Source organism: Scylla paramamosain, chromosome 18, assembly GCF_035594125.1.
Source record: "Scylla paramamosain isolate STU-SP2022 chromosome 18, ASM3559412v1, whole genome shotgun sequence".
Taxonomy (NCBI): Eukaryota; Metazoa; Arthropoda; class Malacostraca; order Decapoda; family Portunidae; genus Scylla; species Scylla paramamosain.
Window position 1 is genome coordinate 20,577,150 of NC_087168.1, and position 7,500 is coordinate 20,584,649.

At 37.5% G+C, this 7,500-nt stretch overlaps 1 long non-coding RNA gene across 4 annotated transcripts in view; it reads right to left on the reverse strand.

Annotated features, from left to right (window-relative positions):
• The window catches only part of LOC135109251 (uncharacterized), a 128,784-nt gene that overhangs the window by 108,994 nt on the left and 12,290 nt on the right, over positions 1-7,500 (reverse strand). The gene's annotated exons all lie outside the window — the stretch shown is intronic.

Consider the following 7,500-nt stretch of genomic DNA (forward strand, 5'->3'; position numbering starts at 1 on the left):
CACCACGTGTTGTCTGTCTGTCTGTCTGTCTGTCTGTCTGTCTGGTATACTCCCTTCTATTTGCATCCTGAGTATAACAACAACGCGAATGCCTGGAACCTTACGCAGGTGGTATTCATAACAGGTATACTTAAGGTGAGCCCGGCTGATTAATGACAGGTAAGGGGAGTGACAGTAAAGGGACAGGAGGTGTGACGTGTATGACAGGTGTAAGTATATCTGAGCATTAAAAATACCGCACTTCCATTACATGTCCGTATATGATAAAATAAAAATGATAAACTGCACCGAAATGAGACTGAAGCAACGTGTGTTCAATTTTCGTGGAATTTCTGTATCGCGCCCGAGGAAAACCTGTGTGTGTGTGTGTGTGTGTGTGTGTGTGTGTGTGTGTGTGTGTGTGTGTGTGTGTGTGTGTGTGTGTGTGTGTGTGTGTGTGTGTGTGTGTGTAGTAGTAGTAGTAGTAGTAGTAGTAGTAGTAGTAGTAGTAGTAGTAGAAGCTGTAGTCGCCTTAAGATGAGATGTTCAGCATTTCACTTATAAATAACGGACATTTTATATATATTACGGAACAACAAGCGACTTTTTTTTTTTTTATTTATTATTGGCTACTAGATTTCTTACAGTTATTAAAGAGCATGTATAGTATGTGTCCGGGAGCCTGGCAGCCTGAATATAAGAACCCAACACCACGCATCCCTCGGTATAGTAAACTGCTTCGCTTTCACTCCAGCAAATATTTCTACATATGCCAGCCTATGATTTAGAAGGGCTCCAGTTTTAAATATTTCTCTCACTTATGGCAGCATTTCTATATATGCCTACGGTTCTCGTAATTTAAGATGACCTGAACTAACTTTAAAAATTTCTTTCTTTCACACAAAGTAGCATTTCTGAATATGCCTACCTATAGTCGTAATTTAGAAAAGTTTCATCTTAGTTTAAAAAATACATTTCTCCCTCTCCAAGCAATATCTCTACATATGCCTACCTATAATTTTAAAAAAGGCTTGAACTTGCATTAAAAACTTCCTTCGTAAAACACAAAACGAACAGCTTTCCACATTCCTTTCCAAAGAGATCCGAGCAGCACTGTTTTCATGCAAACGCAGCAATTCTCTATTCAGCAGGATAGACGGTAACCTGCACCACAATCCAATTGGGTATTTGCACCCCTGAATTGAAATAATGTTGACGAATGTTAGACGACGCATGAACATAAAGAAAACACCTGCGGAACATGAACAATTACATGCCTTAGATTTTATTCACATCGCATTCCAGTCAGGCCTTCCTTTATCTCACATGTAGGAGCATAACAGCGTTTCTCTAGTCTTATTAGAATTGTGAATAGAAAAAAAAAGCCGTGCATTACCCATGAGCTGAGAGAGGAGCGTGGCGCCACCAAGCACAAGCAAACTCTGCCGGCCAAACACAGGCCAAGAGGAAGGCAGGAGTGCATGATCTCAACACTAAAAAATCAATGAGGTTTGCAAGCTTTGTGGCTCGTCAAGGCCGCAAGGGAGGGTAGGCAACACCAGACCGCTGCCCAAACACACCACTGATAGGAAGACTGGTATATACGAGTACCTCTGATGCTTTAGAAATACCACACCACACGGTATAAGATTCTGCGGGACAAAGAGATGCTGGCGGGGTTATCAAAGCAGTAAGCCTCTAAAAAGCCACCGATATGAAGGCCGTGATAACTCCTCGATACAGAAACATCACACCAAACAATGCAAGAAAATAGAGAAAGACAAGGAAATATTGGCAAGGCTTCAGTGTAACGTTCTCACATGAATTTCTTTTATTTGCTACTTCGAACACTCCAACAATTACACGGCATGAACACTTCTAGATGGTCGGTAGACACAAAAAAGGATGACTATACACAGACATGCATAAGGGCATATATAAAGACAGACACGGGCATCTTTCTTCTAAAAGGATAAATTTACGGGGATTCTAAACTCTCAGTCATCGGGAAGAGGTCTGTGCAGCACATAGGCACAAGACACAATAGACAGAAGTAAACAGACGGGCAAACAGAAAGCGAAGGAGACAGGTCCGTTTCTTACACATGGGTAAGTTTCTGGTTATTCTAAATTATCAAATGTCCAGCATGAGTTCGTCTATATAAGAGACGGAGACAAAAAGCAATAGATACAATTATACAGGTTAGTGAAAGGTAGAATGACAAAATGATATACAGTTTGCCAGCAATGATTACTATGATTATCCTCAATTATCACCTGTGTACTATCAAATCGTTTTCTTTAGAGATAGACACCAAAACCAATAAACAGAAACATTTGTAAAGGTAATTAAAGGTGGAAAAAAAAATTTAAACAGTTTTCAAGCTATGATTATGATTATTCTAAATGGCCACCTGTGTAGCATTACTGCATCTACATAAAAGATTAACACCAAAAGCAATACAGAAAATCACAAAATTATATAATAGGTAGAAACAGAATATTGTACAGTTTCAAAGCCAGAAGCTGCGTATGAGGCACAAGAAGGGAAGTACACGAGCCACTTGAAGGACGCCGGCAAGTAACACCTTGGCGATACTGGTGGCGGTGTGAACTATAATCATAAGCACCTGTTTACATCTCAGCCTCCACGGAAAGTCAATAAATAATAAGTGGGACTCTTCGGCTTTTATGTGGTAAGTGTTCTGTAATATACAACACATACAACACAATACAATACGTTATTATAGATTGTTTGGTTTTGATTTATGTGTTTATTCGATGTAATTGTTCCTTTTCTTGCATACTGCCTTTTGAACGACAACGACTAAGGTGACAGTATGTGAAAGATAAGACTACTACTACTACTACTACTACTACTACTACTACTACTACTACTACTACTGCCACGTGTTTCACTACGTCATGTTATAGTGAGGTGACGTAAATGACAAGTGACCTGGACAATAATTTTCTTCCCCAACAGAGTAAGTGCCGGCGCGGGGAAGCGGATTACAGTTCACGCACATGAGCGGCTCTGTTACTGCGGTGAGGTGCCTCAAGGTGGGGGAGCGACAGGTGTTGTGTGTGTAAGTATATTTTCAGTAAAATATTTAACTGTTGTTGATGTTGGTGGTGGTGGTGGTGATGCTGGTGGTGGTGGTGGCGGTGGTGGGTCAAGATTACAGAGATGCAGCGCACAAAGAGGTAGAAGCGAAGATGTGGGAATTATGAAAGGGAAAATATGACTAAATATACTAACTGCTCCAGCCATGAACTTCTCACGCGTTCAGTATCATAAACTGAATACATTATACCATGCAAAAATTTGACTACTTGATTTTTAAATATAGGGAAAAAAAAAAAAAATGTTGGTAATTTTTCGCTACATAATTTCCTCTTAAGATAACCCTTTGGCCTGTGTCCTCATCTTTACAATAAAAACTCAGTGAAAGGTAGAGTCGGTATGTTTTCAGTTTCCCCCAAAGCCACAAGCCGTCTATGTCTATGAAAAAATATCATAAGGAGACTAAAATAATGTTGTAGCTTGTGATATGACGCATGCACTCCAATGATACCACAACTACCCACTATAGAGAAGAGTTCCTATCACTTTTAAAATCCTATGTTAATTTACACAACTTCCCTGTTCATTCATGTACTTAGGTAATTAAAGAGAAGCAGTGTGAATGTAAGGAGACAAAGATGATGTTGTGGCCTATGAGGTAATGCATGTACTCTAATCCGATATACAGAAGAGTTCCTATTACTTCTTGCTTTCTTTACCAATTTACACCACTTACCCATTGAATAATATACTCAGAAAGCTCAAAAGAAACAGTGTGAAGGTTTTCTCTTTTTCTTCACCAAGTTTAGTATTCTCTTTTCACTAATGTAGAGATGCGAAAGCGACTATCTCAATCATATTAACTTTCCACAAATCAGGAATTTTTATTTTAATATGTCCACGTGCAAAACCCTCCAGTATACACAGAGAAATGTCCCCATAGCCAGGACACGCTGATGATGCAGGTGTGCTTATTACAAAACAGAATCACACACACGAAGGAAGCCCATGCGGCGATAACATATGTATGACATCCCAAGATTTATAGTGCCGAAAATTCCAAGAGTCAAAAATAGTGAAAAGCGTCTCTTGTGAAACGTAATAAGAGATTCTGTCAGTGTAAAATTAACTAGAAAATATTTCTTAGCGAAAAAAAATTAAGCTAAGACATTTTATTGATCACATTTGTAGCTTGTAAAGAAATTTCATGTAGTATTATAGGAAAAATATATATTCATAAAACATCCCATCAAAATAGAGTAATTAGGTAACAGGGTACTTCCCATGATTATAAACTGAAATGCAAGTATGAAAAATATCAAATAAATATTCAAGGGACAAAATTACTCGACAGTGATATTTCATAAAAAGGGAAATAGAAACGAAGCATGTAAACAGACAAATTATTACATGCATAAACAAATAAACCAATCCATCTATATAATAAACTGAATGCTCCATTAAAAGAGGGAATCAGAGAGGAGACACGCCTCGTATCATTGTAAAAATAAAAATACACTAGGGGGGGTTCCCAGTCCTCTCGTTCCTTTCTCAATTCCTCAGTCTATCACGATACAGCAGCAGTATTTTTTAAACCTGAAGGTGGAGTGCATGGCCAGACTGTCTTCCCACCCACAGAGGATAATGAATAAATATAAAAATAAATAAAAACTATAAAAAAAATCAGTAGCGTTTCACCCAAAGAGGAGTAAATGGATAGGTTTGGAAGACGAGTTCTCAGAATCCACCATTGACACACACAGCGAGAGACTGTTTAGGAAATTCGAGTGTATCATGATTGCATTCAGTAAATAACTCGAACATTATAATTTCTGGGAAGAAGTAGCGTGATCGTGCATGAGATTCCAAAGGCGTCTAAGGAAGTCACGCTAATACAGGTAAGATAAAGGTGATGTGAGAGAACAAACTTAATGCAATAGACACCTGTAATTTGTAACACCACTATGTTCCTTGAGGGCAGTACTATCGTTACTCGTTGTAGTGAGACATGTGTTACTGGTATAGCAAAAAAAAAAAAAACGAATTACTAGTCATTTACTTTCCCAAGCCTTTACATAGATACTTTCTCGTTTCTATAAATTCTTTCTTAGGGGGAATAAGAAAAATTATTGAAAGGTGAAAGTACAGTAACGCTGCATCATTCTGCTTTCTCCTACACGAACAATTCCACCAGTCACTCCACATTAAACCGACTACGAACTAATAGATGGACGGAATGCGTCACTCTACAAAGGAGAATGAAGAAATCGGTATATTTCACAAAGGATCACTAAGGAATCTCTGGGCGCTAAAAGATTAAATTAATATACAAGAAATGGAAGACTGAGTAAGTTACGAATCAGAGTGATTAAGCGAAGACGAACCATGGAGGAGAATTTTAAACGAGAATGAAATAAAAGAGAATCGCGGGTGCCAAGAAGGACCCTGCGGAACACCACCGCTAAAGGAACATCGTAGAACTAGCCAAGAAGAGCAAAAAGCGTCGCAAATTCGATACTTATAAATTAGAAGCTCAAACCAACCACTTGCTCAAAAGTAAAACAAATATAATGTACAAATGTCTTGAATAATTACATTTTATCAATACGTATGCCATTCATTTCAAGTCTTAATCTCACATTGGCTAAAGGGGAACTGCTTGCACTCCTCCCTCAGTCCCGGAAAGCAAAGGACTTAGTGCTGGTGGGTAAGTTCTCTGATTTCTAATGATTCTTAAAGGCAAAACAAACACCAGGACACCAGAACGAAGAAATGCGTAAGTAATAGTGGATAATAATAAGGATAAGAAAAGGACAAAGAAGACAATATGGAAAAAAGAAGAAAAAGAAGAACAAGAACAAGAACAAGAAGAACAAGAACAAGAACAAGAAAAAGAACGAAAACAAGAACAAGAACAAGAAGGAAAGAGAAAACATAGACTAATAATAATAATAATAATAATAATAATAATAATAATAATAATAATAATAGAAGAAGAAGAAGAAGAAGAAGAAGAAGAAGAAGAATTGGAATTATTTATACTATAAATAATTATTTATACTATTCAATTTCTCTCTCACACACACACACACACACACACACACACACACACACACACACACACACACACACACACACACACACACACACAAATAAATAAAAAAAGAGTAAGTGCCCCTTCGGTTTGTTTCTTGTTTGGTGGGAAGAGAGAGAGAGAGAGAGAGAGAGAGAGAGAGAGAGAGAGAGAGAGAGAGAGAGAGAGAGAGAGAGAGAGAGAGAGAGAGAGAGAGAGAGAGAGAGAGAGAGAAGGAAAAAAATATCCCAGAGGAGGGGTTCACTGCCCTTGGCTTGTTTCTTTTTTCATTGTTTATTTTTACGACAACCAGGGAAAACAGAGCCACGTGTTCTCTCAAACCTCGTGTCTCTGAGAAAATAATACGCGGGAGAATAAGAAAGGGAAGTAAAGGAGGAAGAATAAAGAGAACAAACAGAACAAAATATACAAGATAAGTACAAGAGGATGATATACTAAAAGAAAATAAGGGGAATAAAATATATATTACATGCAAGAATAAGAAAGAGAAACAGAGAAGGAAAAATAAAGAGAAAGAGAAGAAAATATATAAGATAATTACAAGAGAATGAAATACTTAAAGAAAATAAGGGGAATGATATATATTACATGCAAGAATAGGAAAGGGAAGCAAAAGTGTGATAAATATGTAAAGAGAACGCGTAGAAAACAAAATATATAAATGGAATGGAAGAGGAAGACATAGATAAAGAAAACAAAGAGAACAACAATAATACGCGCAATAATAAGAAAGGGGAAGTAGAAAAATGAAGAAATGCGCAGAGAAAACAAACAAAACAAGAACAACAGACAAGAATAAATAAGAAAAGTCGAGGAAAAAATAAGTAGAGAACACAACGGGAACAAAATATATAATACCAGAAGAGAACAAGTTTAACATCATCCATATACACTTCTATTACTTCACTCCACAACAGAAAAGAAGGCAAGAGAGAAAGAAAATGTCAAGTGAACTAAGTCGCATTATAAAGACAGTCAAAATAAGAGCGATGATTCACTATTGCTAACATAAGGAGTATAAGGAGGAATACAAGGAGAAACATACTTAAAAAATTCAAACTGAGTGACGAGAGAGAGAGAGAGAGAGAGAGAGAGAGAGAGAGAGAGAGAGAGAGAGAGAGAGAGAGAGAGAGAGAGAGAGAGAGAGAGAGAGAGAGAGAGAGAGAGAGAGAGAGAATGGTAAGTGAATCTAGACCTGTATTTTGAGGAAGGCCAAATCAAACAAGACTAAGATAAGTGGAGAAACATAAGGAACAATATAAAGAGAAATATACGTTAAAATATTACCAAACTGAGAGAAGAGAAAGCCATTGTTGTCAGTTAATTCTACACCTGCACTGTAAAGGGCCAAAGGAAGCAGG